Source organism: Heterocephalus glaber, unplaced genomic scaffold (genome assembly GCF_053883595.1).
Source record: "Heterocephalus glaber isolate CG9 unplaced genomic scaffold, H.glaber_assembly_v1.0 deba00001733, whole genome shotgun sequence".
NCBI lineage: Eukaryota > Metazoa > Chordata > Mammalia > Rodentia > Bathyergidae > Heterocephalus > Heterocephalus glaber.
In genome coordinates, this window is record NW_028258444.1 from 10,938,946 (window position 1) to 10,948,439 (window position 9,494).

General features: G+C 37.5%; 1 pseudogene; it reads right to left on the bottom strand.

Annotated features, from left to right (window-relative positions):
- Positions 1–1,391: 1,391 nt before the first annotated feature.
- Positions 1,392–3,320, bottom strand: LOC101724102 (AP-1 complex subunit sigma-2 pseudogene; annotated as a pseudogene).
- Between the last annotated feature and the right edge of the window lie 6,174 nt (positions 3,321–9,494).

The following is a 9,494-nucleotide window of genomic DNA, read 5'->3' on the forward strand; positions in this document are numbered from 1 at the left end:
CTTCATCTTTCCATTAGACCTTTAAACATAGGTCTAAACCAAAATAGTCTGGCAATTAAATGACACAACTAGGGTAGGATTGGCACGGCAGAAGCAAAATCTTTATATGTAGATGAAATGATCATCTATAGAGAAAATACTAAGAAATCTCTAGGAGCCCCTAGAACTTGTATTTGAATTTAGCAGGATTAGAAAACACAAGGTATATATAAAAATTCAGGTCTGTGTATACTTGCTATAAATGAAGAATTGGATATTGAAATTTAAAAGTTATGTAGGAGTACAAAGGACCCAGAAAAGCCAAAAACAAAAACAAAAACAGTGTTGGAAGATGTTTAGCACCCAATTTTAAGACTTCTTCTAAAGCTACAGTAATTAAGGCAGTGTTGGTGTAAGGGAAGACATATAGATCATTGGAATAAAACAGAGACTCTAGAAATAGAACCACACATATATGGTCCACTGAGTTTTGAAAGATTATTTAACATTAGCATTTTATAGACTATAAACTCAATTCAAGAGCCAAGGAAGAGATAGTGTTTTCAGCAAACAGCATTAGAACACCTGGTATCTATATAAAAAATTAACCTCAACCCTTTTTTTCCATACATGAAAATAACTTGAAGGGATCTATGAACCTAAATAAGAAAGCCTAAAAATATAAAACTTTAAGAAGAAATTATAAGGGAAAATATTTATGAATTCAGGGTAGGCAAGAACTGCCTAGGATACAAAAGACATGATGTATAAAAGAAAAAAATTGATAAATGAGATTCCATCAAAATTTAAAACTTTAAATGACATCATTAAAATGAAAAGTAGTCCTTAAACAGACCATATTTACAATGCATATAACCTATGAGCAGAATATATAAAGAATTCTTAGAGCTCATTAATAGACAACCCAATTAAAATGTAGACATAAGAAGATGATAAATAGCCAGTACAGCGCAAGGAATGGGGTGCAAATCTAGAATCAGAAAAATACTAATCAGTACAATAATAAGACTGAATTATACACTCATTAGGGAGATGAAGTTAAAAGTTTTAAAAGCCTTGTCATGACTTTTTCTTTTTGTTGGATTCTCCCCCTTTGCGTTTAATTTGTCACACCCAATGGATTTATTCTGCTGGGTTTCCTAGGGTTGTGATCCTCATTGTCTTTTCCTAGGGTATTGTCTAAAATTTTTTGGAGTGCTGGTTTGGTATTCATGAAGTTCCTGAGGTGCTCTTTTTTTTTTTTTAAGTACATGCAATACTTTTATTTTAGACATTCAAGAAAAGGTATTTCAGAATCTACTAATTTAAAGCAAGCAGCTGTATACAGATAACAAAAGAAGCAACATTTTGTTACAACTTAGCACACAGGATCCAAAGCAAACAGACATGAGACAATGCATATTTATGCAGCATTAAAACCAGATGAACAACATAGTGCAGGGCAGGGGGAGGGATGGAGGGGGAGAAAAGGAAATGAAAGACCCATGTTTCTCAGTGCTTTGAATTTAGTGTCTTACAAGCAAGAATGGTAAGAATGGAAATAACTGATTTGTATAACTGCCTAATACACAACACATTTTTGTAGGTCGTCCAGTGGCAAACCAGTTTGGGTAATTTCTGAAGCTACTGTTTAATGACAACTTACTTAACTCAGGTCTTAAATTCTGTAGATACAAACAATGAATTATTTGGTACTTTTTCTTTTACAATAAAATAGGCTATAAGTTTTATTAAAAGCATACACAATAGTGATGGATATTAAAGGTTTTAGTATTCAGAAATATAAAACTATAGTTAACAAAGCATTAAATAACATCAACTTATATAGACTATAAGATAATCACACTAAATATAGTTGTTTTCTTCAACAGTTGAACAACAAGCCACTCTCAGCATTATAGCATTGCTTATTTTGATGGAGCACTTCAGCCATATTTTCTTTGGTAACATTGATGATTGCTGTTTTTCTCTTATAAGATTAATCACAGATATGTGTGTGTGTGTCTGAGATAAAAGTACATAGGACATATTTTGTCAAGAAGAAATTAAACCAGTTGTGGACAGGAATAAGCTATATCAAGATCACATATCGATTGAAAACAGGAAAGAAAATTACGAATGAAAAAATACAATTGTCAAGATATTAGTTCTGAAATGTTGTATGATTATTTTACATGACAACCCGTCACCATGCTGAGGACATTTTCTTTCTTAAGTATATCAGCTCTCTTATTTCCTCTGGGAAATTCTGCATACTTGATGAGTAGTCATTTAGTACCCAGGGACATTAAAATATTCGTGACATGGTACATTTTGATGCATGTCAGCATTCCAGCATGTATTCTAGTATGGGATTTTTCTTAGACCACCCATTGAAACTCCTGCTGTGATACGTATTCTGTTCTCCTGCAGGAGACTGGCCTGTTCAATTGCTTTAAGGACATTTTTCTTGGATGTTTCCTGAACTTCCTCTCCCAAAAGAAATTCATCCAAAATAAAATAGGTCTTCTCAAAATTAAAGATGATATCAAGTTCACACACACTGCCAAAATACTTGTCAAATAATTCCACGTAATGGATTATTTCCAGGGTAATTAGTTCATTGTCCTGATCCTCAATAGCACAGCAAAAATACAGACTAGCATATCTTTTGTAAACAATCTTCAGATCTCGCCACTCAAAGAAGCTGCACATTTTAGGTTTCCTTGCTAAAACGGTTTGAACAAGTTCTCTTGTGATCTTTTTCTTCTCTTTGTCTGACAGTGGGACATACCATTTCTGCAGTCAAAGCTTTCCTTGATGACTAAAAAGCAACATAAACTGCATGGCTGCCGAGGGGGAACCCCTGCCTCTGAGCTGAGGAAGGGAAGCCATGTTGCTCTGAGGACCTGAGGTGCTCTTTATCATGAAAGTATCTTATTTCTCCATCAATTTTGAAAGATAGCTTTGTAGGGTACCTCAGTCTGGGTTGGAGGCTGTTTTCCTTTAGGGCTTGAAATACATCACTCCAAGCTCTTCTTGCCTTGAGGGTTTGCATTGAGAAGTCTGCTGTGATTCTGATGGGCTTTCCTTTGTATGTGATTTGTTTCTTTTCTCTCACTGCTTGTAGAATTTTATTCTTCTGTTGGATTTCTGGAATCCTAACTATTATATGCCTATGTGTAGATTTTTTTGATTAAGGCTAGCTGGAGTCCTATATGCCTCACTTATCTGTATGTCAAGTTCTTTCCCCTCCTTGGGAAGTTTTCTGCCATCACTTCTGTGAACAGATTTTTTATGTCATCTGCACTCTCTCCTCTTTCTTCATTGACTCCAATCAGTCTTATGTTATTCTTCTTTGCATCTTCTAGCAGCTGCTGGATTGATTTCTCATGTTCCCTTACAGTTTTAAAGCAATTTTTCTTTTCCTCCTCATTAATTGCAATCTTATCTTCTATATGTGAAATTCTATCCTCACATTGGTTCATTCTGCTGCACAGACTTTCGATGGAGTTTTTAATCTCTTGGAAATCTGTTTGCATCTCTTTTATGGATTCCATTTGTTTCCTATGTTGGGATTCCATCATGTTCCTCAGATCCTCTATTTTTTAATCTGTGTCCTCTTTAAATTTATTAATCATGTCTTGCACCATGAGCACAATCTCTGCTGTTATCTGAGTAATTATTTCTGATTTCATTTTTCCCAGATCCTCTTTTGTTGCCAGTTCAGAGAGTCCAGGTGGTTGAGTATCAGAGTGTTCCATCTCGTTTCCCTTTGGGGTTGCTGTAGGTGATCTGGAAGTCTGTTTTTGAGGCTTGTTTATGTGTCTTCTCATTTCCATGGGTGGGGGGGTGCTTCTGGCACCCACACGGCTCACCTTCTCTGCCCTAGGAGCTTAGGATGGCAGTGGGGGAGCTTCCTTCCGGGTTCTGGGACCGGTTCAGTTTCTCTACCCTAGGAGCTTGGGATGGAGGCGGGGAGCTTCCTTCTGGGTGCTGGGACTGGCTGAGCTTCACTGCCCTAGGAGCCTAGGATGGAGGCGGGGAGCTTCCTTCTGGGTGCTGGGACTGGCTGAGCTTCACTGCCCTAGGACTGATATACTCTTTCTTAAAAGTAAGAAGGGGGAAATCTAGCTAATGCATTTTATTTATTTATTTAATTTTTTTGGTACCAGTGATCAAACTTGGGTCCTTCCCCTTGCGAGGCAGGTGGCAGATCCACTATCCTAAATCCCCAGCACTAATGCATTTTCTAATGCAAATTATCACTGAGGACAGAAGAACTGAGAACACGAGGATCCACGGAGGAAACTTTTCACTTGGGGCAGCCCAGATGGGCCGTGGGTGGCATTCTGATGTCAGGCACCAAACACCAACCCTCTGTTTTCCACGTGCACTTCGAAGGCCGACAGCAGGAGTTCTTAACCCAAGAAATCGGACTAGATCAGACTGTGCAAGAATGCTTGCAACCTGGTAGAAAGAAGTCAGAGTTTGAGTTAGCTTCAGGATTGTGGTGGAGGGATCAGCGGAGTTATTGGGGTGTGAGCACTCAAACTCTCTAGCAAAGAAACTGCCTGGGAATCACATATGCTGTCAAATTTCTCAAATCAAATTTCCCCAAAAGGTCAATATTGAACCCAATCATTTAATTTGATTTGGTTCTCATCCAACTTGGTTTGTGACCAGAATCATGAAAAGAATGAAGTTCATGGCCATACTCTTAAGTAAAATAAATAGGACACACATGTGTAAATACCAAATAGTTTCTCTAGTGTGAGAAACTGACAGTGTAAATAAGGATTAAAAGGATTAATAACTAATAATTACTTTGAAATAGGAAAAGGTCCAAAGGGGTAGGGGTGGTGGAAGGAGATGGATCTCTCACAATAGGGAAAAAGTCTAAGGGAAAAAGCATGAGAGATGAGGAGGGGAAGGGGAAATAAGTAGAATAAAGATATGCCATCTACAGGAACCTAATAACCTCAATGTAAACATTATATACTGGAACACGAACTAAGATTACTAATATCAAAAAGAAATAAAAAATGGAATAGGGGAATTGGAAGAGGAGGAATGGAGGAGGGAAGGGGATTACAAAAAGAAAGAAAGAAGCCATGCTACGTACATGTAACCATTCCCTAAAATAATAATATTAACAAGAATAAAAAATGAGGGGCCAGGGATTTAGCTCAGTGGTTTTGCTGCCTGCTACGCAAGCGCAAGAACCTGAGTTCAATCCCCAGTACAAAAAAAAATGGATATTGAACAGGAGTGGTGATAGTGGGCATCCTTATTCCTGATTTTAGCATGAAAGTTTCCAGTTTTTGACCATTTTGTATGATGTTGGCTGTTGGTTTTTCATAAATAGCCTTAATCAGGTTGAGATAAAGACCTTCTATTCCAATTTTCTGTAGGGTTTTTTTTTAATCATGAATGGGTGCTGGATTTTGTCAAATGCCTTTTCTGCATCTATTGAGAGGATCATATAGTTTTTGTCCTTGATTCTGTTAATATAGTGTATTACATTTATTGATTTACGAATGTTCAACCATCCTTGCATCCCTGGGGTAAATCCAACTTGGTCAGGGTGTATGATCTTCTTGATGACCCTCTGTACTCTGCCAGTATCTTGTTGAGGATTTTTGCATCTATGTTCATTAGGGAGATTGGTCTATAGTTCTCTTTTTGGGTTGAGTCTTTCCCTGGTTTGGGAATCAAAGTAACACTTGCTTCCAGGAATGAATTTGGAAGTATTGCTTCCCTTTCAATTTCCTTGATGAGTTTAAAGAGTAATGGCATTAGTTCTTCTTTAAATGTCTTGTAAAATTCAGCAGTGAAGCCATCAGGACCTGGGCTTTTCTTTGTTGGTAAATTTTTTTATTACATTTTCAATTTCACTCATTGTAACTGGGGTGTTTAGAATTTCAGTATCTTCTTCATTTAACTTTGGCAATTCGTATGTATCTAGGAATCTGTCCATTTCTTCTGTGTTTTCCATTTTATTAGAGTACAGGTTCTCAAAGTAGGTATTGATGATCCTCTGGATTTCTGCTGGGTCTGTTGTGACTTCACCTTTTTCATTCTTAATTGCATGGATTTGAACCGTTCTTTCCTTTTTTTGATAAGGTTGGCTAAAAGTTTATTGATTTTATTTATTCTTTCCAAAACCAACTCTTTGATTCATTAATTTTTGTATCATTCTCTTTGTCTCCATTGCATTGATTTCTGCTCTGATCTTTATAATTTCCTTTCTTGTATGAGCTTTGGGTTTGTTATGCTCTGTTTTTCTAGGAGCTTGAGGTTCTGCATTAGGTTATTTAACTGAGTTCGGTTTTCCTAATATGGGCATTCACTGCTATGAATTTCCCATGTAGAACTGCTTTGTGTCCCATAGATTTCTGTATGTTGTACTGGCATTATCATTTACTTGTAGAAACAGTCTAATTTCTTCTTTAATTTCTTCTGTGACCCATTGCTTGTTCAGGAGGGTGTTATTCAATCTCCATGTGTTTGTGAGAGTTTTGCGGTTTATGTTATTGACCTCCAATTTTATTGCACTATGGTCTGATATATATATATATATATATGGGGTAACTTCAATTCTTTTACACTTTCTTAGATATATCCTATGAGCTAGTATGTGGTCTATTTTGGAGAATGACCCGTGTGCAGCTGAAAAGAATATGTATTCTGATTTTGTGGGGTGGAACACTCTGTAAACATCTATTAAGATCATTTATTCAATAGCTTGTTTCAGTTCTAGGATTTCATTATTAATTTTTTGTCTAGATGATCTGTCTATTTGTGATAGTGGGGTACTGAGGTCCCCCACTACAACTGTATTAGTGCTTATTTGGTTTTTCATGTCCATTAATATTTGTTTTGTATAGTTGGGGGCATTCGTATTTGGTGCATATATATTTAGGATTGTCATCTCTTCCTCTTGGATTGTTCCCTTCACAAGGATGTAATGACTATCTTTATCTCTCTTAATTAGTTTTGGTTTGAAATCTACTTTGTCTGCAAATAAGATTGCTACCCCTGCTTTTTTCTGGGTTCCTGATGCGTGGAGAACTGTTTTCCATCCTTTTACTTTCAGTCTATGAATTTTCTTTTGAGTTAGATGTATTTCTCATATACAGCATATTGCTGGATTTTGCTTCCTAATCCACTCTGTCAGTCTACTTCTTTTCTTTGGTGAATTGAGGCCCTGAACATTGATAGTTATAATTGATAGATATTAACTCATACTTGTCATGTTTACTGTTGTTGGCTCTTTTAATTCTTATTTTTCCCCCTTTCCCTTTAGTGCCTTACCTTGCCTGGTGGCTTCCCTCTGTTGGGCCTCATGGAGTTGTGACCTTCATTGTCTTTTTCTAGGATATTGCTTAAAATTGTCTGGAGTGCTGGTTTGGTGTTCATGAAATTTCTCAGGTGTTCTTTGTCATGGAATATCTAATTTCCCCACTGATTTTGAAAGATAATTTTGCAGGATACAACAGTCTAGGTTGGAAGTTATTTTCTTTTAGGGCTTGAAATACTTGACTCCAGGCTCTCCTTGATTTGAGTGTTTGTGTTGAGAAGTCTGCCATGATTCTGATGGGCTTTCCTTTGTAGGTGATTTGTTTCTTCTCTCTAACTGCCTGTAGGATTCTGTTCTTCAGTTGGGTTTCTGGGATCTTGACTATTATATGTCCAGGTGTAGATTTTTTTGATCATGGCTAGTTGGGAGTTCTATATGCCTCACTTATCTGTATGTCCAATTCTCCACCTCTGTCTTTCACCAGATTCTTGATCATACCTCATAATGACACAAAATAGGACTTCCAGAACTGCTTCAAAAAGTGGTAAGATAAAATAAAGTCTCTGTGTCCTACAGCATCAATGATAGTCACATAATATTTGCTGGTCTCAATTTTCCACAGGGAGATGTCAACGGTGATACCACACTCACACTGGGCTTTCAGTTTATCCAAGACCCAGGCATACTTAAAAGAACCCTTCCCCATCTCAACAGCCTCCTTCTCAAATTTTTCAATGGTTCTTTTTTCAATGCCACCACATTTGTAGATCAGATGGCTGGTAGTGTCAGACTTGCCTGAATCCATGTGTCTGATGTCGACGATATTGATATGAGTCTTTTCCTTTCCCATGTTGGCTTTGATTTCATCAAGAACATGTCTGTCAATGTTTGTTGTGGCAAAGTTGCTGGTGACAGCAAAAATGACCCACCAATGGAAGCAGCTGGTTTCACTGCTCAGGTGATTATCCTGAACCATCCAGGCCAGATCAATGCTGGCTATACTCCTGTATTGGATTGCCATATAGCTCACATCGCTTGCAAGTTTGCTGAGCTGAAAGAAAAGATTGATCATTGGTCTGGTAAGAAGCTGGAAGATGGCCCCCAATTCTTGAAATCTGGTGATGCTACCTACCATCATTGACATGGTTCCAGGCAAGCCCATGTGTGTCGAGAGCTCCTCTGTCTACTTCTGGGTCATTTCGCTGTTTGCAACATGAGACAGTTGCTGTGGGTGTCATCATAGCAGTGGACAGGAAGACTTCTGGAGCTGGCAAGGTCACCAAGGTCTGCCCAGAAAGCTCAGAAGGCTAAATGAATATCACCCCTAACACCTGCCACCCCAGTCTTAATCAGTGGTGGAATAAAAAAATGAGAATGATAGGGTAAGTGTTTAAAGCAAAAGGGAGTATGCTGAGAGGGATTGTACCAACGTGTCTTTTACTTTAATAAATTTTTAAATGTAGACATTCACTATATATTTTGAATATTCCTTGTACATACAAAAGTATATACATCTTTAGCTTTGAATGAATTTCTAAACTGAGATGGTCAACCCTTCTGTTTAAAGAATACAGATTTTTATTTTTTTTATTTTGAGACAGGGTCTCACTAGTTTGCAGAGGCTGGGCTTGAACTTGTGATTCTTTTGCCTAAGTCTCCCAAGCAGCTGGGATTACAGGGGTGCAACACCAGGACCAGATATACTTTGATTTTTATTATGTAAGATCAGTTGTGAGGGTTTCCAAGAAAGCTCTTTGAACTTTGATAAAATATCTCATTATCTTGCTATAGATTAGAAAATAGTTTTAGGACTTCTGGGAAGATGGTTGAGTAGTAAGTAGCAAAAGATCAACCTCTCCAAGAATCAGAATCCAAACATTGGAAAGTAACAATGTGTGGAAGAAAAGAAAGAGGGAAGCAGATCCTCAGGACCCAGAAAGGATCCGAAGGGGAAATTGGAGCCCATAGAGAAAGTGAAGAGAAAGATCTCAATGTAGAAAAAAGAAGGGGCAAACTGCACTTTCTCCCTGGCTTCCAGCTCAATGGTATGAGAGAGGAGGTTCGAATCTACAGACACACAGTGAGGGTTTCTAGTGTGTGCTTCATGCTACTGTTACACTACTTTATTACACTACTTTAGCCAAGGTAATACAGTTGTTGTGATCAGTTGATCTTCTTTTATACTAATACCTAGATTGTCTGGGGATCATAA